Raw genomic sequence first — 27,553 nt, 5'->3', positions numbered from 1 at the left:
CTTAATTCAAGGATCATAAATTAAGGGGAAAGATCAGACAGCGGTTCTTAAATGAACACTGCAGCCCCGACAAGTCAATCAACTATATATCCTGAATATTAAACTTCATCCCAGTTATAGGGGTTTTTAACATCAGCAGAAACAAACCCCAACTGTCAGAATGAACATGGTTCAGTCCTGGGTGTGATTAACAGCACCAACAACAGCAGAATCCAACCCTTGTAGTCACTTGTGAACTCGCTTATGTTTCAGCAGGTTGCATGATAGACTGAATCCCTTCTCACACACGGAGCAGGTGAATGGCCTCTCCCCAGTGTGAACTCGCTGGTGTGTCAGCAGGTTGGATGAATGATTAAATCCCTTCCCATAAAAGGAGCAGGTGAACGGCCTCTCCCCAGTGTGAATTCGCTGGTGTGTCAGCAGGTTGGATGAACAATCAAATCCCTTCTCACACACGGAGCAGGTGAACGGCCTCTCCCCAGTGTGAATTTGCTGGTGTGTCAGCAGGTGGGATGACCGAGTGAATCCCTTCCCACACACAGAGCAGGTGAATGGCCTCTCCCCAGTGTGAACTCACTGGTGTGTCAGAAGCTCAGAAGAATGAGCGAATCCCTTCTCACACATGGAGCAGGTGAAAGACCTCTCTCCGGTGTGAACTTGCTGGTGCGTCAGCAAGTGGGATGACCGACTGAAGCCCTCCCCCCACACGGTGCAGGTGAACGGGCTCTCCCCAGTGCGAACTCGCTGGTGTAGAATGAGGTTGGATGACTGCTTGAATCTCTTCCCACAGCGAGTGCAGCTGAATGGTCTCTCATCAGTGTGAACTCGCTGATATTTCTGGAGAATGGACGAGCGAGTGAATCCCTTCCCACATACGGAACAAGTGAATGGCCTCTCCCCGGTGTGACTGCGTTGATGAATTTTCAGTTGGGAAGGGTAATTGAATCGCTGACCACAGTCCCCACATTTCCACGGTTTCTCCGTGGTGCGGGTGTCCTTGTGTCTCTCCAGGTTGGATGATCAGTTGAAGCTTCATCCACACACAGAACACATGTACGGTTTCTCCCTGCTGTGAATGGTGCGATGTTTTTTCAGGCTGTGTAACTAGTTAAAGCTCTTTCCACAGTCAGTGCACTGGAACACTCTCACTCGGGTGTGTGTGTCTCAGTGCTTTTCCAGTTACACTGATGTTTGAAATCTTTTCCCAGAGACAGAACAGACAAACATTTCTCCTTCCACATTCAAAGGCCGATGATATTCAGGTCCTGATGAATGGAGTGACTCGGTCAGATCTTGATGTGATGTTTGGTTTGAGTTTGCGGCCTGTAAATGCTGCCCTTCTCACAGCCTGTAAAAGGAGTTTACAAAAGCCATCACTGGGAGTCCAGGATAGAAATTGACAAGATTCTCTCCTCCTGGTTCCTGGCCAAGGGGGCCGCGCATGCGCCCTGCTGCCCCACCCTGAGCCTCTCAAGATGGCGGCTGTTACCCCGGGCCTGTCACCGGGAGAAAGCCCCGCAGCTGCCGCCCCGCTCAGGGCAAACGCCCGGCCCGGAGGCTCTTGTTCGGGGCCTGAGGCCCACCCCGGGTGTTTGTGAAGCAGATAATGTTGAGTGTTTTAATAATGGGGCCTGGGGCCTCACTCAGGGTGTGAGCAGCCCGCTTCCCCCTGGGGTTCATTAATCTTTTATTTAAATCTGGTAGTACTTGTTACAATTCATCAATTACATGATAAATCCATTACATTCATTAACCACAATAAGGCTAAGCCTTAGAAGAAACAGCTTTAGGATTAACAGTACAAATACAATAATAAATTTTTCCAGACAAAACCAATGTCAACAATACAGGTACCCATAGTAAAGAACAATACATACCAGTCCTACTGCAATCTAGTAACTCTTCATTTTTGCTTGGTATAACCTGCTGTCCTTTTTTAAAAATTTTAACATTCAAGTGCAACAGTACTTATACAACTCAACAGTTACATAGTAAATCCATTACATTCACTGACCAATTATGGTCAACAATATAAATACAACAATAAATTTTACAGGTAAATCAATAATGTTTACAGTACAAACTGCAACTATTTAATAAACCAAGAATCCGTACACGCCAGTCCAACTGGCATTGTTCAATCATTCAGTCATTCATTCCTCCATTCGTCCGTTCATTCGCTCAAGCATAATTATGTTCCATGTGCATGACTGCGTACATGTGTGCCGTTTCTATCTGCGTGCATGCCTATGTGTTCGTTCATCCACCTGGCAGGCTTCGCACTCACCAAGCCGACTTTCACCTGGGGAGCGAGGGCCCTTCATTCAGTCGAACGTAAGTTCCATTGTGTAAGCGTGCGTATCATTTGTCTACCTGTGTGCATGTGTGCGTTTGTTCATCCGTCCGGCAGGCCCCACGCTCACCGAGCGACCCCCCTCCTGGAGAGCGGGCCCTTCATTCGGTCGAACGTAACTTCCATTGTATATGCGTGCGTGCGTGCATATATTTGTATCCGCATGCGTGCGTTCACTAGAGTGTTCGTTCGATTAAGGAAGGCTTTAACACTAAATAACACCACAACATACAAAATCCCACAAACATTTCAAAAAATCACTTAAGACTTCAAGTAAACTACTTTTAACCAGAACCCGAAACTTCTTCAAAAACAAGTAATACCAGTTCAATGCCAGTCCTATTGGCACTCTAATAACTTCTCGTCTTCACTTGATGTTATCCAACCATATAATGTCATAATCCTTATCCACAGTCTTCAACCTTTCCACAGAAAAGAAGCCAACCACTTTCTCAAATCCCGTAAAAGAAGAAAACGACTACTCAAATTCCCTTCTTCTTGCTGTTATCACTCACAGGACCCAGCCATCATGACATTCATTATTCCTTGCTGATATACCTTGTTTTGTCTTTTTTTTCCCTTTTTTCCTTTTATCCCATTCTGTTTTCCCATCTTATGGCTGTTCAAGCACCATACTATAGATAGGAACAGTCTGTCTTTCCTCCACCAAATGGCGGCGCACAAACCCGATCCCACCACCGAGAAAAAGCCTCACAGCTGCCACCAGATGGAGCACAGGCGGGGCCGCTAGAACTCATTCGGGCCGGAGACCGTTGTTCAACTTTAGAAACTGTGCAGCATGCTCACCCACAGCATCTCCCGACTCCGCTTCTGGCGACCAGCCACTCCGCCCTAGACCCCCCGCCTGGGGTCCTCCATGCTGGGCCTCTCGCCTAGGGCACTCTCCTCTGGGTCTTCCACCCTGGGCCTTCTGCACTGGGCCTTCTGCACTGGCATTCCCCGTGAGCAGCCGGGGTGTGGAGCAGCCCGTTCACACAGCACTGAGCAGAGCTGAGCTGCTGAGAATCTCGCAGCCTCCCCCGGGGTTCATGAACCCGCTCCCTGAGCTCGGGGTGTGAGCAGCCCGCGTCCCCCCGGGGTTCATTAACCCGCTCCCTGAGCTCTCTCACCTGATGTGTCAGCGGCTGCTGCCAAGGTCCGCGCAAGCTCAGCTCACACTGCCCGGGTGATTGATGGGAGCTCCGCACCAATAGGAAGAGCGGGGCGGGGCCAGAGGACGGAGCGGGCGGTGGGTCCTCCAACCAATCGGAGTGTGTGAGGAGCGGGGCTTGACCTTTTAACTGGAACAACAGAAGGTGAGCTGAGCATGCGCAGGAGAGGCTGATTGTTGGGCAGTGTGAGCTGAGCATGCGCGGGTGGCGAGGCTGCAGCAGGTCAGAGGGAGGCGGGTTAATAAACCCCGGGGGGACGCGGGCTTCACACACCCCGAGTGCGGCCCTAGGCCCGATTATAAGAGCAGTGAACATTATCCGCCTCCACCCGCGGGTTCCCATTTCGCTCCGGCCCGAATCTCAACAAAGCGCCAAACTCCGGGACAGACAGGAAGTGAGTCAGGGAGCGTCTGTAAATGGAGGAGAAATGGTGACTGGTCAGGGAGCGTCTGTAAATGGAGGAGAAATGGAGACTGGTCAGGGAGCGTCTGTAAATGGAGGAGAAATGGTGACTGGTCAGGGAGCGTCTGTAAATGGAGGAGAAATGGAGACTGGTCAGGGAGCATCTGTAAATGGAGGAGAAATGGAGACTGGTCAGGGAGCATCTGTAAATGGAGGAGAAATGGAGACTGGTCAGGGGGAAATCATTCAGCATTTTTTGGGGATTGGTTTGTGTGATCAAATATATCAGTGATTTTAATGAGACTCTTTCTGTGCCCCAGCTCCTGTAAATACTGGCTGGAAAGGGGCCGGACTCTCAGGAGGCTCCACACCGCTGGCTGCTCGTGTGTCAGTGATCTCCCATCAGATTAATGTGCTTCTGCTGTGTGTGTTTAATAAAGTGCCCGAAGCCCTCACTGTAACACTCTCACATATCCCACCTGCAGTGTAATGTCCGTGCTGTGTGCTTCCTGTCCAATATCCCCCTGATCCCGGGCTCTCCTGTTGCACCAACTCGGTATAATGGGACAAGAAGTGCCAGCTCAAGAGATGCCCAAATCAGGGACGGAATGAAAGGTTCAGACATGTGGAATGTTAATCTTACACAATGTGTGTGATGCTGAGCATCCGCCCAACATTTCACCACCACACCTTCTTTTAAATAGTTTCTTCAATTTCTCTTCTGAAGCCATTATTTTATGACAGAGTCCGGGCCCCGCAGGGTGCTGGCTTCCAGTCGCTCATGAGTGTAGAACTGAACCCATCAGAGTCAACACCTTCAGGGGGAGGAAGAAAAGTCGATTGAAAGGAAAAATGTTGGCGATGGTGCGATGGGTTTGGATTTCAGCACAGGGAGGAGGGAAGAGTGTGTGGGATGGGGATTTACAGCTTTGGGGAAAAAGAGAGGAAAGAATGTTCCATAGAAACTAGAATTGTCTGTTCTGAATTTCTATCCTGTACTTACAGTGATGGCTTTTGTAAATTCCTTTTACAGGGTATTAGAAGGGGAGGGTTTACAGAAAGGAAACTCAAACCAAACAGCACCCCAACATCAGTGTGACTGGAAAATCACCGAGCCCCACACACCCAAGTGAGAGTGTTCCCGTGCACTGACTGTGGAAAGAGCTTTAACCAGTTACACTGCCTGAAAAAACATCGCACCGTTCACAGCGAGGAGAAACCGTACACGTGTTCTGTGTGTGGATGAGGCTTAAACCGATCGTCCAACCTGGAGAGACACCCGCACCACGGAGAAACCGTGGAAATGTGGGGACTGTGGGAAGGGATTCAATTACCTGTTTGAGCTGGAAACTCATCAACGCAGTCACACCGGGGATAGGCCGTTTACCTGCTCCGTGTGTGGGAAGGGATTCATTTCCACATCCCAGCTGGAAACTCATCGCTACAGTCAAACTGGGGAGAGGCCGTTCACCTGCTCCATGTGTGGGAAGGGATTCACTCAGTCATCCAACCTGCTGACTCACCAGCGAGTTCACACTGGGGAGAGACCGTTCAACTGCTCCGTGTGTGGGAAGGGACCGTTCAACTGCTCCGTGTGTGGGAAGGGATTCACTAATTCAGCCCACCTTCTGAGACACCAGCGAGTTCACACTGACGAGAGACCTTTTAAATGCTCCGACTGTGTGAACTGCTTTAAAAGCTCTGAGGAACTGATTCAACGCCAGCGAGGTCACACTGACGATAAACCATTCAGTTGCTCTCACTGTGGGAAGAGGTTCAGGTATTCATCCAATCTCATTGTACACCAGCGCACTCACACTGGGGAGAGACCATTCACCTGCTCCATGTGTGGAAATGGATTCATTAAATCATCCAACCTGCTGACACACCAGCGACTTCACACTGGGGAGAGGCCGTTCACCTGCTCCGTGTGTGGAGAGGGATTCGCTTGTTCATCCAGCCTGCTGAAACACCAACGAGTCCACACACCGGGGAGAGGCTGTTCACCTGCTCCGTGTGTGGGAAGGGATTCACTCAGTCATCCAACCTGCTGAGACACCAGCGAGTTCACAAGTAACTGCAGGGGTTGGATTCTGATGTTACAGAAACATAGAAGATAGGAGCAGGAGTCGGCCATTCGGCCCTTCGAGCCTGCTCTGCCATTCAATGAGATCATGGTTGATCATCCAAATTCAGTACCCTGTTCCTGTCTTCTCTCCATATCCCTTGATCCATTTAGCCTTAGGAAATATATCTAACTCCTTCTTGAATATATTTAATGAATTGGCCTCTACTGCCACAGAATTCCACAGGTTCACCACTCTCTGGGTGAAGAAATTCCTCCTCATCTCTGTCCTAAATGGCTTGCCCCTTATCCTTAGACTGTGACCCTGGCCTCCCCGACCATCGGGAACATCATTCCTGCATCTAGTCTGTCTAGTCCTGTCAGAATTTTTTAAGTTTCAATGAGATCCCCTCTCATTCTTCTAAACTCCAGCGAGTATAAGCCCAATCAACCCAATCTCTCCTCTTACGTCATTCCTGCCAACACAGGTATCAGCCTGGTGAATCTTCGCTGTACTCCCTTCATGGCAAGAACATCCTTCCTCAGATAAGGCGACCAAAACTGCACACAATACTCAACATGTGGTCTCACCAAGGCCCTGTACAACTGCAGCAAGACATCCTTGTTCCTGTACTCAAACCCTCTCGCTACGAAGGCCAACATACCATTTGCCTTCTTAACCGCCTGCTGCACCTGCATGCTTACCTCCAGTGACTGGTGCACAAGGACACCCAGGTCTCGTTGCACTTCCCCTTCTCCCAATCTATTGCCATTCAGATAATAATCTGCCTTCCTATTTTTGACACCAAAGTGGATAACCTCGCATTTATCCACGTTATATTGCATCTGCCATGCTTCTGGCCAATCACGCCACCCTGTCCAAATCATACTGGAGTTTCTTGGCATCCTCCTCACAGCACACATGCCCACCCAGCTTTGTGTCGTCTGCAAGCTTGGAGATATTACATCTAGTTCCCTCGTCTAGATCATTAATATATATTGTGAACAGCTGGGGTCCAAGGAACGATCCCTGCAGTACCCCACTAGTCGCTGCCTGCCACTTGGAAAAAGACTCATTTATTCCAACTCTTTGCTTTCAGTCTGCCAACCAGTTCTCTATCCAAGTCAATACCTTGCCCCCAATCCCATGTGCCTTAACTTTACATGCTGATCTCTTATGCGGGACCTTATCGAATGCCTTTTGAAAGTCCAAATACTGAGTGCGAGTCAGCAGAGAGTGCTGTGAGTTTGGGTAAGTGTGAGAGTTCTTTAATCGTTATTTCTCTTTAAATCATTCTTGATAAGATTACTTAAGCAGTTTAAGTAAAGGGGAAAAGTTAAATATTTGGGATTCTGTTGGTTTAAGAAGAGTAAAACAAGGTTACACTGCAGTAGGAGTAAACTGGCACAGCAGGCAGTGGAAACCAGTTTTCTAACCAATCAGCAGGGGTGAATCATTTGGCTGTAAACAAACAAACAGTATAAAAAGACCAGTGCTGGTGCGAGCAAGCACTGAGTGCGAGTCAGCAGAGAGTGCTGTGAGTTAGGGTAAGTGGGGTGTTAGGTGCTCTTTACAAATTTTAACTCTGTGGGTTGTAGTCAATAAGGCCTTTCTGGTGCAGAGTGACTGTTGGTAAACCATTTAACTGGTGTAATTAGAGGTATTGATTTAATTTAAATCCAATTAATTAAAGGGGATACTAGCATCTAAAATCGGGCAGAGGGTGTCCATAACTAACAATAAAAAATTTAATTAATTACATAGAATGGAGCAGGTGATGTGTTACTGTTGCGAGATGTGGGAGCCGGTGAACCCCATTGAGGCTCACGGTGATTACATCTGTGAAAAGTGTCTGCTGCTACAGGAACTCCAGCTCCGTGTTGATGAGCTGGAGTCTGAGCTTCAGACACTGCAACACATCAGGGAGGGGGTGAAGTACCTGGACTCTCTGTATCAGGAGGTGGTCACACCTATGAAGTTAATTAATTCAGATGTAGCCCATGGTCAGGGACAGGACAGTGTGACTACGAGTGAGGCAGGTACGGGGATCCAAGAGGTAGAGCTGGAGGAGCCGCAGCCCTTGCTCTTGACCAACAGGTTCGAGGTTCTTACTCCCTGTGGCGATAGGAGCAGGGACTGCAGGGAGGATGAGCAACCTGGCCACAGCACCGTGGAACGGGGGGCCATTCAAGAGGGGGGAGTAAATAGAAATGTTGTAGTGGTAGGGGATAGTATTATTAGGGGGATAGATAGAGCTCTCTGCAGCCGAGAGCGAGAGTCCCGAAGGCTGTGTTGCCTACCCGGTGCCAGGGTTAAGGATATCTCCTCTGGGCTGGAAAGAAACTTGCAGTGGGAGGGGGTGGATCCAGTTGCTGTGGTCCATGTTGCTACAAACGACGTAGATAGGACTAGGAAGCCGGTTCTGTTAAAGGAGTATGAGCAGCTCGGGGTCAAATTAAAAAACAGAACCTCAAGGGTAATAATCTCTGGATTATTACCTGAGCCACGAGTGAATTTGGCTAGGACAAATAAAATTAGAGAGTTAAATGCGTGGCTCAAAGACTGGTGTGGGAGAAATGGGTTTTGCTTCCTGGGACACTGGCACCAGTACTGGGGCAGGAGGGAGCTGTTCTGTTGGGATGGGCTTCACTTGGCCAGTGCTGGGACTAGAGTCCTGGCGGATCATATAACTAGGGCTGTCGAGAGGGCTTTAAACTAACTAGTCGGGGGGGAGGTTCCTAGAGAGCAAATAATAAAAATGACAACAGAGAAGGTCATAGACTTAGGTAGCAGTGGGAAATTAAAAACCAGAGCATGTCAGGAAGGGGCAGAAGGTATGGAGTAAAAGGTAAAGTAATAAAAAGGGCAAAAGCAGGAACTAAGTGTCACAAAACATATTTGAAAGTTCTCTATCTGAATGCACATAGCATTCGTAACAAAATAGACAAGTTAATGGCACAAATAACTACATATGGGTATGATCTTGTGGCCATTACAGAAACATGGCTGCAGGGTGACAATGCCTGGGAATTAAACATACCAGGTTATTTAACGATCAGGAAGGACAGGCAGGAAGGAAGGGGAGGTGGGGTGGCTATGTTAATAAAGGAAGGAATCACTGTAATACAGAGAAATGATATTGGGTCAAAAGATCAGGATAATGAAACAGTTTGGGTGGAGATAAGGAATAATAAGGGGAAAAAAACACTAGCGGGCGTAGTCTATAGGCCTCCGAACAGTTGCAACACTGTTGGACGGAGTATCAATCAGGAAATAGTTGAGGCTTGTAATAAGGGAACATCAATAATTATGGGGGAATTTAACTATCATATTAATTGGACAAATCAAATTGGGCAGGGCTGCCTTGAGGATTAGTTCATTGAGTGCATTAGGGATGGGTTTCTTGAGCAGTATGTAACTGAACCGACCAGGGGGCAAGCAACCTGATGCGCTATCAATTACTCATAAAAGACTGAGAGTTAGAAGAGTAACTAAAGGCTTTTATTAACAAAAGAATGGAGGTCTGCCTCGAGTGGTCGACCGGTCCAGAAATACAAAGGGCTGGGGAGCAGTCACCTTTATACTAGGACTTGTGGGAGGAGTCAGCCGAGGCATGTCCAGGCATGTACACAGTGGAATGCAAACAGTATACAAACAGTGGTTTACCACATTCACCCCTTGTTTAAAATTGAGTCCGGCGGGGTGAAGTGTATTAAAAGTTAGTGTATTGGAGTCTCTCCGGAGGTCTTGTCTGCCGCTGTGATCGGCGTGGCGACGGCAGGGGTAGTGAAGCTTCCGGCATCAAGTCCCGCGTAGGCTGTGGCGCTGGCGTGTCGTCCTCGTAGATGTTGAGCGGGTCGCGGGACCCAGGCCTGCCGTCTGCTGGGGCTGGATATCGGATCGTGGGGGGGGGTGGTAGTGGGTAGTGGGTTACTGCAGCCCCCGAGGGTGCAAGGTCTCTTATGGAGACTGTGTCCTCCCGCCCGTCCGGGTACGCAATGTAAGCGTACTGGGGGTTGGCGTGGAGGAGGTCGACCCTCTCGACCAGGGGGTCCGTTTTATGGGTCCTTACGTGTCTTCTCAGTAGGACCGGCCCTGGGGACGTCAGCCATGGCGGTAGCGATGTCCCCGATGTGGACTTCCTTGGGAAGACAAACATTTTCTCATGAGGGGTGGCGTTAGTGGCAGTGCAGAGCAGTGACCGAATAGAGTGGAGCGCATCGGGTAGCACATCCTGCCAGCGGGAGGTTGGAAGGCCCCTAGACTTTAAGGCTAGCAGGGCGGCCTTCCAAACTGTCGCATTTTCTCTTTCCACCTGTCCGTTCCCCCAGGGGTTGTAACTAGTGGTCCTGCTTGTGGCAATACCCCTAGTTAGCAGGTACTGACGGAGTTCGTCACTCATAAACGATGAGCCCCGGTCGCTATGGATATAGCTGGGGAAACCGAACAGGGTGAAGAGGTCATTTAGGCATTTAATGACCATGGCACTGGTCATGTCCGGGCAGGGGATGGCAAATGGGAAACGGGAGTACTCATCAATAATATTGAGGAAGTACACATTGCGGTCGGAGGAGGGGAGAGGCCCTTTAAAATCGACGCTCAGGCGCTCGAAGGGGCGAGTGGCTTTTATCAGGTGAGCCCTGTCTGGTTTATAAAAGTGCGGTTTGCACTCAGCGCAGACTTGGCAGTTCCTGGTCATGGTCCTGACCTCCTCAATGGAGTAAGGTAGGTTGCGGGCCTTGACGAAGTGGAAGAACCTGGTGACCCCCGGGTGGCAGAGGTCATTGTGGAGGGCCCGCAGTCTATCGATCTGCGCGCTGGCGCAGGTGCCACGCGATAGAGCATCCGGGGGTTCGTTGAGCTTCCCGGGCCGGTACAAGATCTCGTAATTGTAGGTGGAAAGTTCGATTCTCCACCTCAAGATCTTGTCATTTTTGATTTTGCCCCTCTGCTTGTTGTTAAACATGAAAGCGACTGAACGCTGGTCAGTGAGCAGGGTAAATCGTTTTCCGGCCAGGTAGTGCCTCCAATGACGCACAGCCTCCACAATAGCCTGGGCCTCCTTCTCAACAGCGGAGTGTCTGGTCTCCGGGCCCTGGAGGGTTCGTGAAAAGAAGGCCACGGGTCTCCCCGCCTGATTGAGGGTAGCGGCCAGGGCAAAGTCGGACGCGTCGCTTTCCACCTGGAAGGGGATGGATTCGTCCACTGCGTGCATGGTGGCTTTGGCGATGTCCTCCTTGATACGGTGGAAGGCTAAGCGGGCCTCTGCCGTCAAGGGAAAAGAGGTGGACTTGATCAGCGGACGGGCCTTGTCCGCATAGTAGGGGACCCACTGGGCGTAATAGGAGAAAAATCCTAGGCACCTCTTCAGGGCCTTGAGGCAGTGGGAGTTCCATAAGGGGACGCATCCGGTCGGGGTCGGGACCGATGACTCCGTGTTCCACAACACAGCCAAGGATGGCGAGGTGGTTTGTGCGGAATATGCACTTCTCCTTGTTATATGTCAGGTTCAGGAGTTGGGCGGTGCGGAGGAATTTTTCGAGGTTTGCGTCATGGTCCTGCAAGTCACGGCCGCAGATGGTCACATTGTCCAGGTATGGGAAAGTGGCCTGCAACGCATTTTGATCTACCATCCGGTCCATCTCCCTTTGGAAGATGGAGACCCCGTTGGTGACGCCAAAGGGAACCCTAAGGAAGTGATAAAGGCGGCCGTTTGCCTCAAAGGCAGTACACTGGCGGTCCTCAGGGCAGATAGGGAGTTGGTGGTACGCTGATTTCAGGTCAATGGTCGAGAAGACGCGGTACTGCGCGATCTGATTGACCATATCAGCTATGCGGGGGAGTGGGTAAGCGTCCAGTAGGGTGTAGCGATTTATTGTCTGGCTGTAGTCGATGACCAGGCGCTGCTTCTCGCCGGTCTTAACGACCACAACCTGGGCTCGCCAGGGGCTGGTGCTGTCCTCAATAATCCCTTCCTTCAGGAGCCGCTCCACTTCGGTTTTAATGAAAACCCTGTCCCCGGCGCTGTATCGCCTGCTCTTTGTGGCGATGGGCTTACAGTCGGGGGTGAGGTTAGCAAACAGTGGGGGGGGGGTGACTCGGAGTGTGGAGAGGTTGCACCTGGTGCGCGGCGGGCAATTTGGAAGCTGCTGGCTGCGGACTGTGAGTGGGGGGAGGGGTCCACCGTACGCCATCGTAACACTTTTAAGGTGGCACTGAAAATCTAACCCCAGTAGAACGGCAGCGCAGAGGTCGGGCAGGAGCAGAAGTTTAAAATTATCGTACACAGTCCCGTCTACTATGAGTGTCACCACGCAGTAGCCGCCAATGTCCGCTGACTGGGACTCGGAGGCCATAGAAATCCGCTGGTGCGCAGGCAGGACTGGGAGAGAGCAACGCCGCACCGTGTCAGGGTGGATGAAGCTCTCCGTGCTCCCAGAGTCAAAAAGGCAGATTGTATCGTGACCATTTACCTTAATGTCCATTGTGGAACTGGCCAGTTGGTGCGGTCTCGCTTGGTCCAGTGTAACGGATGCCAGCGTAGGGGTCGGTGTGTCGCTGCGGGTATCAGATGAGGCGGTGTCGGGGGCCTGCTGCGTCCCGGCTGTCGTCGTCCATGATCCCCATGTGGCTGGAGGCGTCCAAAATGGCTGCTGTACCGGTGATTCGCACATGGCCGAGGAGGCCCAAGATGGCGGCCCGCATGGCCCACACGCGGCGCTGCTGGGGTTCGGGGTGGCTTTGGCCCTGCAGACGCTAGCGTAGTGTCCCTTCTTCCCGCAGCCCGAGCAGATCGCGTTTTTCGCTGGGCAGCGCGCTCTGGGGTGTTTTGCCTGGCCACAGAAGTAGCATTTCTGGCCTTGGGACACTGCTGCGGTAGTTGGGCCATTGCTGGGGTGTGGCTGGGGTGGCACGGCGCTATGAGGCGGTCCTACCGTGTCCCAGGCTGTCGTTCCTCGCGGCGTCCACGGTGCAGAGGAGTAGGCATCCATGCCCTGGTAGGCTGCATCCAATGATAGTGCGAGTTCAGAGGCCTTGTTGAGGTTGAGGTCACTCTGCTCCAACAGTCGCTGTCGGGTGTAATTGGATCTGTGGCCCGCTACAAAAGCGTCCCGGATAAGTTCCTCTGTGTACACAGTGGCCTTTACATCCTTACACCCACAGGCCCGGCCAAGCACGGACAGTGCCTGAAGATATTCCACGGTCGATTCCCCAGGTTGTTGCTTACGACTCCCCAGAAGGTGCCTGGCGTACACTTCGTTCACTGGGCGCGTGTACTGGTCCTTGAGGAGCTTGATAGCATCCGCGTACGAGGTCGCGTCTTGGATGACCGAGTACACTCGGTGGTTCACTTTGGAGGTCAGGACATCCAGTTTGTCCTCTTCCGATTTGATTGCTTCGGAGGCGGTCAGGAATTTTTCGAAACACTTAAGCCAGTGAGTAAACTTGGTGGATGAGTTCGCCTCCCGATGACCTAAGTCCAGGCATGCTGGTGTGAGGATCTTTTCCATTATAAAAATTTTGTTAATAAAATTGATGCGCTATCAATTACTCATAAAAGACTGAGAGTTAGAAGAGTAACTAAAGGCTTTTATTAACAAAAGAATGGAGGTCTGCCTCGAGTGGTCGACCGGTCCAGAAATACAAAGGGCTGGGGAGCAGTCACCTTTATACTAGGACTTGTGGGAGGAGTCAGCCGAGGCATGTCCAGGCATGTACACAATGGAATGCAAACAGTATACAAACAGTGGTTTACCACACAACCTTAGATCTGGTCCTGTGTAACGAGACAGGATTAATTTAAAATGTCCTAGTAAAGGATCCCCTTGGAATGAGTGACCATAACATGGTTGAATTCCATATTCAATTAGAGGGTGAGAAGGTTGGATCTCAAACAAGCGTGCTAAGCTTGAATAAAGGAGACTATGAAGGTATGAGAGCGGAATTGAGTAGAGTGGATTGGGAAAATAGATTAAACGGTAAGACGATACATGATCAGTGGTGTACATTTAAGGAGTTATTTTACAACTTCCTAAAAATATATATTCCACTGAGAAGAAAAGGGTGTAAAAGAAAAGACAGCCATCCATGGCTAAGTAAAGAAATTAAGGATAGTATTTGACTAAAAACAAGGGCATATAAGGTAGCCAAAACTACTGGGAGGATAGAGGATTGGGAAAACTTTAAAAGACAGCAAAAAATAACAAAAAGATTGATTAAGAAAGGGAAGATAGATTATGAAAGTAAATTAGCAAAAAATATAAAAACAGATAGTAAGAGTTTTTATAGTTACATAAAAAGAAAAAGGGTGGCTAAAGTAAATGTTGGTCCCTTAGAGGATGAGACCGGGAAATTAATGGTGGGAAATATGGAGATGGCAAAAACACTGAATGAATATTTTGTATGAGTCTTTACAGTAGAAGACACTAAGAATATCCCAACACTGGACAAACAGGGGGCTACAGGGTGGGGGGGGGGGGGGAGGAGCTAAACACAATCAAAATGACTAAGGAAGTGGTACTCGGTAAAATAATGGGACTCAAGGCAGATAAATCACCTGGACCTGATGGCTTACATCCTAGTGTCTTGAGGGAAGTGGCGGTAGGGATTGTGGATGCATTAGTAATAATTTTCCAAAACTCCCTGGAGTCAGCAAAGGTCCCGGCAGACTGGAAAACTGCTAATGTAACACCCTTATTTAAAAAGGGCAGTATACAGAAGGCTGGAAACTATAGACCGGTTAGCGTAACATCTGTGGTAGGGAAAATTTTGTAGTCCATTATTAAGGAGACAGTAACAGGACATTTGGATAATCATAATTTAATAGGACAAAGTCAGCATGGTTTTATGAAGGGGAAGTCATGTTTGACAAATTTGCTGGAGTTCTTTGAGGAAGTAACATATAGGGTGGATAAAGGGAAACCAGTGGACGTAGTGTATTTAGACTTCCAAAAGGCATTTGACAAGGTGCCACACAAAAGATTATTGCTTAAGATAAAAAATCATAGGATTGGGGGTAATATTCTGGCATGGATAGAGGATTGGCTATCTAACAGAAGGCAGAGAGTTGGGATAAATGGTTCATTCTCAGACTGGCAATCAGTAACTAGTGGTGTTCCGCAGGGGTCAGTGCTGGGTCCCCAACTCTTTACAATCTATATTAACGATTTGGAGGAGGGGACCGAGTGTAACATATCAAAGTTTGCAGATGATATTAAGATGGGAGGGAAAGTAGTGAGTGAGGAGGACATAAAAAACCTGCAAGGGGACATAGATAGGCTAAGTAAGTGGGCAGAGATTTGGCAGATGGAATACAATACTGGAAAATGTGAGGTTATGCACTTTGGCAGGAAAAATCGTAGAGCAAGTTGTTATCTTAATGAAATCGTAGAGCAAGTTATTATCTTAATGGCAAGAAACTGGAAAGTACTGAAGTACAAAGGGATCTGGGGGTCCTGGTGCACGAAACTCAAAAGGTTAGTATGCAGGTGCAGCAAGTGATTAAGAAGGCCAATGGAATGTTGGCTTTCATTGCTAGGGGGATAGAATATAAAAATAGGGAGGTATTGCTTCAGTTGTACAAGGTATTGGTGAGACCGCACCTGGAATACTGCGTACAGTTTTGGTGTCCATACTTAAGAAAGGACATACTTCCTCTCGAGTCAGTACAAAGAAGGTTCACTCGGTTAATCCCGGGGATGAGGGGATGGACATATGAGGAGAGGTTGAGTAGATTGGGACTCTACTCATTGGAGTTCAGAAGAATGAGAGGCGATCTTATTGAAACATATAAGATTGTGAAGGGGTTGGATCGGGTGGATGCGGGGAGGATGTTCCCGATGATGGGTGAAACTAGAACTAGGGGGCATAGTCTTAGAATAAGGGGCTGCTCTTTCAAAACTGAGATGAGGAGGAACTACTTCACTCAGAGGGTGGTAGGTCCATGGAATATGCTGCCCCAAAAAGCTGTAGAAGCTACATCATTACATAAATTTAAAACAGAAATAGACTGTTTCCTAGAAGTAAAGGGAATTAAGGGTTACGGGGAGCGGGCAGGAATTTGGACATGTGTCTAGGTTCGGATCGGACATGGCCCTGTGGGTAGTGGAGCGGACACAGGGGCCATGTAGCCTGATCCTGCTCCTATTTCGTGTGCCTAATTCTGTTAGATTCAGGAGATGGTTCTGTGATTGTAGATTGGCGGTTAGGATCAGATCAGCCATGATCTTATTGAATGGCGGAGCAGGCTCGAGGGGCCGATTGGCCTACTCCTGCTCCTATTTCTTATGTTCTTATTACATCCACTGGTTCTCCCATATCTATTTTACCAGTTACATCCTCAAAAAATTCCAGTAGATTAGTCAAGCACGATTTATCCTTTGTAAATCCATGTTGACTTTGTCCAATCCGGTCACTGTTTTCCAAGTGCTCTGCTATTACATCTTTTATAATGGACTCTAGCATTTTCCCCACTACCGATATCAGGCTTACCAGTCTATAATTCCCCGTTTTCTCTCTACCACCTTTTTTGAATAGTGGGGTAACATTAGCTACCCTCCAATCCATGGGTACTGTTCCAGAGTCTATCGAATTTTGGAAGAGGACCAGCAATGCATCTACTATTTCTAGGCCCACTTCCTTATGTACCCTCGGATGTAGATTATCAGGCCCTGGGGATTTATCGGCCTTCAATCCCATCAATTTCCCTAACACCATTTCCCTACAAATGCTGATTTCTTTCAGTTCCTCCGTTTCATTAGACCCTATGTTCCCCGACATCTCTGGGAGGTTATTTGTGTCCTCCTTTGTGAAGACAGAACCAAAGTATGTATTTAGTTGGCCTGCCATTTCTTTGTTCCCCATTATAAATTCCCCTGATTCTGACTGCAAGAGACCTACGCTTGACTTCACCAATCTTTTTCTCTTCATATATATATATAAAAGCTTTTATTGTCAGTTTTTATGTTCCTTGCAAGCTTACCCTCATAGTCTATTTTCCCCCTCTTAATTAATCCCTTTGTCCACATTTGTTGAATCCTAAACTGCTCCCAATCCTCAGGTTTACTGCTTTTTCTGGCCAATTTATATGTCCTCTGCTTGGATCTTATGCTATCCCTAATTTCCCTTGTTAGCCACGGTTGAGTCATCTTTTTTGTTTTATTTTTATGCCAATCAGGGATGAACAAATTCTATAGTTCATCCATGCGATCTTTGAATGTTTGCCATTGCCTATCCACCGTCAACCCTTTGAGTGATATGCCCCAATCAATCCTACCCAACTCGTGCCTCATACTGTCGTAGTTTCCTTTATTTAAATTCAGGACCCTAGTCTCTGAATCAACTACTTCACTCTCCATCTTAATGAAGAATTCTATCATATTATGATCGCTCCGACCCAAGGGGCCTCACACAACAAGATTGCTAATTAATCCTTTCTCATTACATAATACCCAGTCCAAGATGGCCTGATCTCTAGTTGGTTCCTCGACATATTGATCCAGGAAACCATCCCGTATACACTCCAGGAATTCCTGTTCCACAGTATTGTTACTAATTTGGTTAGCCCAATCTATATGTAGATTAAAGTCACCCATGATAACTGCTGTGCCCTTATTGCACTCTTCTCTAATTTCCCTTTTAATGCCATCCCCAACCTCCGCATTACTGTTTGGAGGTCTATATACCACTCCCACTAACGTTTTCTGCCCCTTGGTATTTCTCAGTTCTACCCATACAGATTCCACAACATCAGAGCTAATATCCTTCCTTACAATTGTGTTAATCCCCTCTTTAACCAGCAATGCTACCCCACCTCCTTTTCCATTTTGCCTATCTTTCCTGAATATTGAATACCCCTGGATGTTGAGTTCCCAGCCTTAGCCACCCTGGAGCCATGTTTCCGTAATTCCAATCATATCATATTCATTTACCTCTATTTGCGCATCTAATTCATCCACCTTATTATGAATGCTCCTCGCATTAACACACAAAGCCTTCAGGCTTTTTTTTTAATGCTCTTAGACCTTTTAGAATTATTATTTACTGTGGCCATGTTGCATTTAAACCCTTGATTTCTCTGCCTGCCACCTTTGTTTTTCTCCTTCCTGTCTTTTGCTTTTATCCTTGTTTCCCTTTCCTCTGTCTCCCTGCTCAGGTTCCCAACCCCCTGCCGTTTTAGTTTAAACCCTCCCCCAGAGCACTAGCAAACACTCCCCCCTAGAACATCGGTCCCGGCCCTGCCCAGGTGCAAACCGTCCGGTTTGTACTGGTCCCACCTCCCCCAGAACCAGTTCCAATGTCCCAGGAATTTGAATCCCTCCCCGTTGCACCATTCCTCTAGCCACATATTCATCTGAAATATCCTTCTATTTCTACTCTGACTAGCACGTGGCACTGGTAGCAATCCTGAGATTACTACCTTTGAGGTCCTATTTTTTAATTTACCTCCTAACTCCCTATATTCAGCTTTTTAGGGCCTCATCCCGTTTTTTACCTATATCGTTGGTACCTATATGCACCACGACAGCTGGCTGTTCAGCCTCTCCTTCCAAAATGTTCTGCAGCCGCTCTGAGACATCCTTGACCCTTGCACCAGGGAGGCAACACACCATCCTGGAGTCTCGTTTGTGGCCGCAGAGTCGCCTATCTATTCCCCTTACAATGGAATCCCCTATTACTTTAGCTCTACGCCTCTTTTTCCTCTGGTCCTGTGCAGCAGAACCACCCCTGGTGCCAGGAAGTTGGCTGCTGCTGCTTTCCCCTGATAAGCCATCCCCCTCAACAATATCCAAAGCGGCATATCTGTTTGAGAGGGGGATGGTCACAGGGGACCCCTGCACTACCTGCCTGTGCCTATTACTCTGCCTGGTGGTCACCCATTCCCTTTCTGCCTGTGCAACCTTTATCTGCGGTGTGACCAAATCCCTAAACGTGCTTTCCACGACGTCCTCAGCCTCACGAATGCTCCAGTATGTATCCAATCGCAGCTCCAGCGCCACAATGCAGTCTGCCAGTAGCTGCAGCTGGATACAGTTCCTGCACACATGGTCGTCAGGGACACAGGAAGTCTCCCTGATTTCCCACATCGCGCAGGAGGAGCATACCACGGGGCCGAGCTCTCCTGCCATGACTTACCCTTTAATTAATTCAAATTAAATTAAATCAAATCAATACCACCAATTACACTACAGTTAAATGATATACTTAAGGGCCCTTGTTTAACAGCAGTCCCCACTACACCACAGAGAGCTTAGATAATATAAACCACAGAGTTTAAGTTTGGAAAAAGGGAGAAATACTCACCAACCAATCACTTACCTGCTTTCTGGTGATGTCACACTTCGATTACTTTTTACTTCTCTCTCTCCCGCTCTGAGATTGGTAAACCTACCTGCTGCTGCCACCACTTATAGACGTGTAAGAGTCGCAAAATTTGTGCATTTCCCCGAAGGTTATTATCGATAAAAGGGACCCTGCATGGACATTTCATTTGAAATTTAAAAAGGTACCCAAGATGGCGTCCGTGCCTCGTGGCAGAAAGCCTGCAGGTCTCCAGTTTGACGGAAATCGAAACTAAGGCTGCAGGTTTCCTGTGAAAAGGACTTTGTGAGTTGGGACCCAGACAGACTGTGAATTATGTATTAGGCCGAATTAGAGGCAGATCTGAATTTAATGAGGCCTGCAGTTAAAGCAATCAAACAGTCTGCATACATAATCGGAAACAGATTAAACACATTCATCAAGGCTGGACAAGCCCATCAAGGACTTTCAGGACAATACGAGTCAATTATCGGGCCGGTAGATGCAATTGCCGGCCATCTAAAAACCTGTCAGTATAGATCGCTACCATTATTTTAACTAGCCCCCCAAAAATAAAACAAAGAACTAACTTGATTTGGCAGGCAGATAAGGGTTTTCGACGAAGGTATAATTGAAGGCCCCCAGGTAGCAAGGGGGTTTGTGGGTTGGAAGAAGAAGACTGCTGCTCGGCTGCTGTCGGTATTGCCGCTCCCCGGTCCTTCGGCCCCTCGCCCTCGTGGCTGCCGCTCTTTCCCCCGTCCCGCGCTTACCCCCTGGCCTTTGCCTGTGCCCTCTCCAACTCCACCTGGACTTGCCCCGACACCGGGTCGGGCGAACACGGGCAATTCAGGCCAGGCGAAGCGGGACGCGATGAGGGGAGGAGGAAGACCACCCGGGGAAGGCCAACTGAGGGTAGGCTTCGAATTATCAGGCCTTCAACCTCAGCCGGCCTGCGAGTATCTTCAGGCAAACTCAAACTGTTGGCGAAGAATCATCCCTGCAAAGTAAAGTACCCAAGCAGAGACTGTAACTTTGGGGTACTCGACCTGGACAATGCCCTTGCAGCACCCGGAGCCCACGTGATGACAGCAGGCTCCAGAGAGCACCAAGAGTGAACCCCGAACCCAACCATTGTTTTGAGTCTAACAAACCCCTTTTATTGGTGAGCCTGAATTCTGACCCCTCATAGATTAACCTAGTTAGGCATAGGGGTTGGGTTAAGGATAAGGGGATTGTTAAGATAGTTGTTTTCCCTCGATGTGCTGTGTGTTCCCCATTCCCTGTATTATTATGACTCTCTTGTAATTTTTGCCTGTAGAAGTGTACACTAATAATTTTCCATAAGATTGTGTCAAGTTTTCCTCTTCAATAAAATCTTGGTTTTGTTTGCATCCAACCACCTGTCTACTCGAGTTTTTCCCTGTATCACTGCCTGTACCTAAGTCCGGTGTCCAGAATCCAGGGGGCGAGTGATTCGAACCGCTCAAGGAAGGTAGTCAGAGGCAAAACTGACGGACCCACACACGCCTGTGCAAAAACCCCCTACAGAAATGGCGACCGCGGCAGGACACCGGCAACAAGGTTGCGATACATAGAAACATAGACATAGAATATAGGAGCAGGAGTAGGCCATTCAGCCCCTCGAGCCTGCTCCGCCATTCAATGCGATCATGGCTGATCATCTAAATTCAGTACCCGGTCCCTGCTTTCTCCCCATACCCCTTGATCCCTTTAGCCGTAAGAAATATATCCAACTCCTTCTTGAATATATTTAATGTATTGGCCTCTACTGCCTTCTGTGGTAGAGAATTCCACAGGTTCACCACTCAATGGGTGAAGAAATTCCTCCTCATTTCTGTCCTAAATGGCCTACCCTTTATCCTTAGACTGTGACCCCTGGTTCTGGATTCCCCGACCATCGGGAACATCCTTCCAGCATCTAGTCTGTCCAGTCCGGTCAGAATTTTATAAGTTTCAATGAGATCCCCTCTCATTCTTCTAAACTCCAGTGCATACAAGCCCAATCGACCCAATCTCTCCTCATACGTCATTCCTGCCATCCCAGGTATCAGCCTGGTGAATCTTCGCTGAACTCCTTCCATGGCAAGAACATCCTTCCTCAGGTAAGGCGACCAAAACTGCACACAATACTCAAGATGTGGTCTCACCAAGGCCCTGTACAACTGCAGCAAGACATCCTTGTTCCTGTACTCAAACCCTCTCGCTACGAAGGCCAACATGCCATTTGCCTTCTTAACTGCCTGCTGCACCTGCATGCTTACCTTCAGCGACTGGTGCACAAGGATACCCAGGTCTCGTTGCACTTCCCCTTCTCCCAATCTATTGCCATTTAGATAATAATCTGCCTTCCTGTTTTTCCCGCCAAAGTGGATAACCTCGCATTTATCCACGTTATATTGCATCTGCCATGCTTTTGCCCAATCACCCAACCTGTCCAAATCATCCTGGAGTTTCTCGGCATCCTCCTCACAGCACACACGCCCACCCAGCTTTGTGTCGTCTGCAAATTTGGAGATATTACATCTAGTTCCCTTGTCTAGATCATTAATATATATTGTGAATAGCTGGGGTCCAAGGACCGATCCCTGCGGTACCCCACTAGTCACTGCCTGCCATTCAGAAAAAGACCCGTTTATTCCACCTCTTTGTTTTCTGTCTGCCAACCAGTTCTCTATCCAAGTCAATACCTTGCCCCCAATCCCATGTGCCTTAATTTTACACGCTAATCTCTTATGTGGGACCTTATCGACTGCGTTCTGAAAGTCCAAATACACCACATCCACTGCTTCTCCCTTATCTATTACATCCTCAAAAAATTCCAGTAGATTAGTCAAGCACGATTTACCTTTTGTAAATCCAGGTTGACTTTGTCCGATCCTGTCACTGTTTTCCAAGTGCTCTGCTATTACATCTTTTATAATGGACTCTCGCATTTTCCCCACTACCGATTTCAGGCTTACCGGTCTGTAATTCCCCGTTTTCTCTCTACCACCTTTTTTGAATAGTGGGGTAACATTAGCTACCCTCCAATCCATGGGTACTGTTCCAGATTGCATCGAATGCTGGAAGATGATCAGCAAAGCATCAACTATTTCTAGGGCCACTTCCTTAAGTACCCTAGGATGTAGATTATCAGGCCCTGGGGATTTATCGGTCTTCAATCCCATCAATTTCCCTAACACCATTTCCCTACAAATACTGATTTCTTTCAGTTCCTCCCCTTCATCAGACCCTATGTTCCCCGACATCTCTGGGAGGTTATTTGTCTCCTCCTTTGTGAAGACAGACCCAAAATATGTATTTAATTGGCCAGCCATTTCTTTGTTCCCTATTATAAATTCCCCTGATTTTGACTGCAAGGGACCTACGCTTGACTTGACCAATCTTTTTCTCTTCACATATCTATAAAAGCTTTGAGTCAGTTTTTGTGTTCCCTGAAAGCTTACTCTCATATTCTATTTTCCCTTTCTTAATTAATCCCTTTGTCCTCCTTTGTTGAATCCTAAACTGCTCCCAATCCTCAGGTTTACTGCTTTTTCTGGCCAATTGATATGTCCTCTCCTTGGATCTTATGCTATCCCTAATTTCCCTTGTTAGCCACGGTTGAGTCACCTTTATTGTTTTATTTTTATGCCAAACTTGGATGAACAAATTCTGTAGTTCATCCATGTGGTCATTGAATGTTTGCCATTGCCTATCCACCGTCGACCCTTGGCGTGACATTCCCCAATCAATCCTACCCAACTCATGCCTCAGACCATCGTGGTTTCCTTTATTTAAATTTAGGACCCTAGTCTCTGAGTCGACTACTTCATTCTCCATCTTAATGAAGAATTCGATCATATTATGATCGCTCCGACCCAAGGAGCCTCGTACAACAAGATTGCTAATTAATCCTTTCTCGTTACATAATACCCAGTCTAAGATGGCCTGATCTTTGGTTGGTTCCTCGACATATTGGTCCAGGAAACCATCCCTTAAACACTCCAGGAATTCCTCCTCCACAGTATTGTTACTAATTTGGTTAGCCCAATCTATATGTAAATTAAAGTCACCCATGATAACTGCTGTGCTCTTATTGCACGCTTCTCTAATTTCCCTTTTAATGCCATCCCCAACCTCTGCATTACTGTTTGGGGGTCTGTATACCACTCCCACTAACGTTTTCTGCCCCTTTGTATTTCTCAGTTCTACCCATACAGATTCCACATCATCAGAGCTAATATCCTTCCTTACAATTGTGTTAATCCCTTCTTTAACCAGCAATGCTACCCCACCTCCCTTTCCTTTTTGCCTATCTTTCCTGAATATTGAATACCCCTGGATGTTGAGTTCCCAGCCTTCGCCACCCTGGAGCCATGTTCCCGTAATCCCAATCAAATCATATTCATTTACATCTATTTGCGCAGCTAATTCATCCACCTTATTACGAATGCTCCTCACATTAAGATACGGTAGACAGTGGTTCGGATGAGCAAACCGTGATGGAGGAAAGGATTTCTGATGATGTTTTTAGCAAGGTGAATATCACTAACAAGTGGATCACCACTCTGTTAAAGGCTGGGCGCCCGGTAGATGCAGCAGCCAAGTGGACAGAGGGAATGGAACACAAGAAGTCCTTAGAGAAAGCAGTTTGGCTGATGTGCTTTAAAAAGCAGATCCAGCTTCCGGACAGGCTCGTTGCCGCACAGGCAATCGAGTTAAGGGAGTCGGCCCTGGAGATCCAGGATAAGGCTCTCACGGGGGAAAAGTTGTTAGTAGCTCTGCAGGCTTTGAACCAAGAAAGAGTACATCTAGTAAGGGAACACAAGGCCCAGTTGGAATACCTATGGTGTCAAGTCACCGAGGCCAAGGGAAATGAGTCAAGGTTGCGGGAGAAAAATGCCCGCATGGCAAGGCAGGTTAGGGAACAGGAACAGAAAGTACAGGAGGTAAAAGCCGCTTACAAGCTAGCTAATGAACAGGGGTTTGAGGAGGCAGACCACGGCCCCTGCCAAGAGAAAATAGAGAATCTGAGCCGGGCCCTCCGGAAGGCAAAAGGCATGGTATGCCTCATAAGCCCAAAGGCAGGTCAGGCTGATTTTATGGGGAACGAGGGGAGAACAGTTCCAGTGTCACCGGTAGTGTCTAGGGACGGCCCGGTTGAGAGAGAGGAGACCTCATGACCACCACCCATCGCGCCAAGTTTCCGTGAGGTTTGGCAGCAAGGGGGGGTGGAGCCCAGAGTGGAGCCAGAGGTGGAGGCGGAGGTAGAGCAACCCCTGCCCAAAAAGTTGGAACCGGAGCCGATGTGCCCAGTGCGGCATCAGAGGTTTGGCCCACCCGCCAATGGCGAAGATGAGGGACCCCTCCAAAACCAGTTCGTATTACCCTTTAACACCCAACAGCTTAGGGTTATGGTCAACCATATCACAAAGCTTTCCACCAAGGGAGACCCCTCGATCCACTTCAGGGAAATAGAGCAGGCCGCCAGCGTCAATGACGGCAATGACGCTGAAAAGGCCAAGATGCTGCTATTCTCCCTGGAGAGTAATCTCCTCCAATCCCTCTCTGAAGAGTGTAAGAGGGGACAGAGCGGGTACGAGGAGCTTAGGGATGCAGTTCTGGAGGCCATGGGGATGGATGAGGGAAGTCCTTTCTCCTGCGTGGAGAAGATGGTACAGCTCTCAGGGGAGACCCCGCAGGCTTTTGCGGACCGGTTGTGGCCGGTATACCGGAAAGCCTGCCCGGGGACGCGGGACCAGGGATTCCTGAACGGGGATCCTCTGACACATTGGCTCCGTTGTCTAGTGGCGAACAGCTTGCCACAGATCTGGGCCAAGGCAGAAGCCTGGTTCGACCCCAAAGATCCCCAGACCACAGAGATCACGGTAATTAGGCAGCTCACTCTGGCCTATAAAAACGGTAGGGGAGCCGATGCACACCCACCCAAGTGTAAGCTGCATGAGGTAAAACCCGGACCGGGTAGGAAAGAGTGGCACCAGGAGGGGAGTAACCCTCCCAGCACAAAGACCAATTGTTACGGGTGTGGGAAGGATGGTCACTGGCAGAAGGAGTGTAAGAACCCTTGTGTTAGATCATGTCAATTTCAGTGGACCACACTAATCTGAGGTCAACACATTAAAATAAAAGATTGCGAGTCCGGTGGTAAGTTTTAAATAGTAGATTTATTGCATCACTTGATTTACACTGTTTGACTTCCTTCATCCGACTAACAGCATGTTCAAAATGGCTGGTTCTTATACAGCAGCAGATGTACCCGCCCCCTTTATTACCATTGGCTCAGCAGCATGCATGCAGAGCCATGGTTGGTTCAACTACATCACACTGATTGGATCTCTGGTACATCAATCATTCCTTTGTTCTCAATTTTTAAGCTAAATCATCACTTTCAGTGTTAGGCTTAGATCAGCACTTTCAATTAAGCTAAATCAGCACTTTCATTGTTCACAGTTTAAGCTAAATCAGCACTTTCAACTAAGCTAAATCAGCACTTTCATTCATTAGTTTAATCATAATAAAATCTATGTTATTAAAATATATATATATATATTCCCTAACACCTTGGAAGGATAACAAGGGAAAGCATCCCACAGCCCCGGCCCAAAAGGCGGGGGTAAGGGCCCCTTCCGCAGAGGTTGAGTCGCTTTTGGACGCCATGAGGTCCTTACTGACTGGCCAGGGGGGAGTAGCAGCCGCCAGCGGTGCTCTCACCCCATCAGCCCCATCCCACCCACAGCCCTGACTAGAGCCGGCGCAGCCTGTGTATCTGTGTTCGCTCCGATCTGATGAGTGGAGGAGACTCATGATGGAGATGGAGGTGGAAAAGGTAGCAGGGACCAATCTGTTGGACACGGGGGCATCATGCACCGTGATCTACTCAGCTAACTCCACCACCTCACCTCTCTCTAACGGGGTCCCATACAGTCTATCGGGGTTTACGGGCAAGGAGCAGGCTGGCTCGGTTTCCATTCTGCTCGCCATTCGGATAGGACCGCTCCGCTCCATGTGGACGTGCGTCCTGATGAATTGGGAAGTGGAGGGTGGAAGAGGGGTCCCGGGGGCCGATTTTATCGTAGGTCACAGGATCCTGGTGGATTTAAGGAATCACTGCCTCTGGGGGGCAGGAAAGGTAAAGGATGGCGAGGTCGTAGTTATCCCGGGTAAGGAAGGGAAGGGGACACTCTGCACCATGAAGCCCAAAGAGGATTATAACCTCGGGCTCATGGTCAGCAACACCCCACCAGAGTTCCAGGCATTTGTGCAGGCCCACCTGGCCGCACTTGCCACTCACAAACACGACTGCGGGAGGGTCACAGGGTTTGAGGTCAGAGTGACGGGGACCCCATGGCCCGACCACAGAAACAGTATAACTTCCCCAGGGAAGCAGAGCCGGACATGGAAGCAGCCATGTCCTCGTTAGTGCGGCAGGGAGTTCTGAGGCCGATAGCCACCCATATGAACTCTCCGTTGTGGCCGGTTAGAAAACTGGACAATTCCTGGAGGGCCACGGTGGACTATCGGGTGCTCAATAGTAACATCCCAGCCTGTGCACCCACAGTGGCAGCAGTTGCCGACCTGATAGGAAGTATTCCAGCATCCGCGACCACTTTCACGGTGCTGGATATTTCCAATGGGTTTTGGTCCATCCCCGTAAGGAGGGAGGATCAGTACAAGTTTGCCTTTACGTTTAAAGGGCAACAGTACACGTGGAACTGCTTGCCTCAGGGCTTCCATAATAGCCCCAGCATCTTCCGTCAGTGCATGGCAGACAGTTTGAAGGACTTTAGCCAGCCCGGACAGTAGTTACAATATGTGGATGACCTGCTCCTGTTCACTGATTCGAAAGAGGAGCATGGCCCACTATTGGCCGAACTGCTGGAGCTGTTAGAACAGAAGGGTTTCAAGGTGAATCCCAAGAAGGCGCAGATCGGCCAGCAGGAGGTGAAATTCCTCGGTCTGGTCATGTGCGCTGGAGAAAGGGCCATAGATAAGGCTAGGAGGGAGGCGGTGCAAGAACTACCGGTCCCCAACACAGTAACGGGTGTGAGGTCTTTCCTGGGGCTCACCGGGTACTGTAGAGACTTCATTGAGGACTATGCAGCTACCGCAGCCCCTCTGCTCCAACTCCTACACAAGGGAGTGGAGTGGGTGTGGGATGAGGGTTTCCAGGCAGCATTTGTCAGACTCAAGGAAGACTTGCAGACCGTGCCAGCTTTAGGAGCCATAGATGGGGGGAA

The 27,553-nt window shown here is 48.7% G+C and overlaps 1 pseudogene; it reads right to left on the bottom strand.

The window, feature by feature from the left end:
- Nucleotides 1-225: 225 nt before the first annotated feature.
- The window catches only part of LOC147119363 (uncharacterized), a 36,272-nt pseudogene continuing 8,944 nt past the window's right edge, over nt 226-27,553 (bottom strand).

Source organism: Somniosus microcephalus, chromosome 4 (genome assembly GCF_052327205.1).
Source record: "Somniosus microcephalus isolate GS21.2 chromosome 4, FLI_Smic_1.0, whole genome shotgun sequence".
Lineage (NCBI taxonomy): Eukaryota > Metazoa > Chordata > Chondrichthyes > Squaliformes > Somniosidae > Somniosus > Somniosus microcephalus.
Note: the sequence above shows the minus strand (reverse complement) of the source record. Positions and strands in the feature narration are given on the sequence as shown.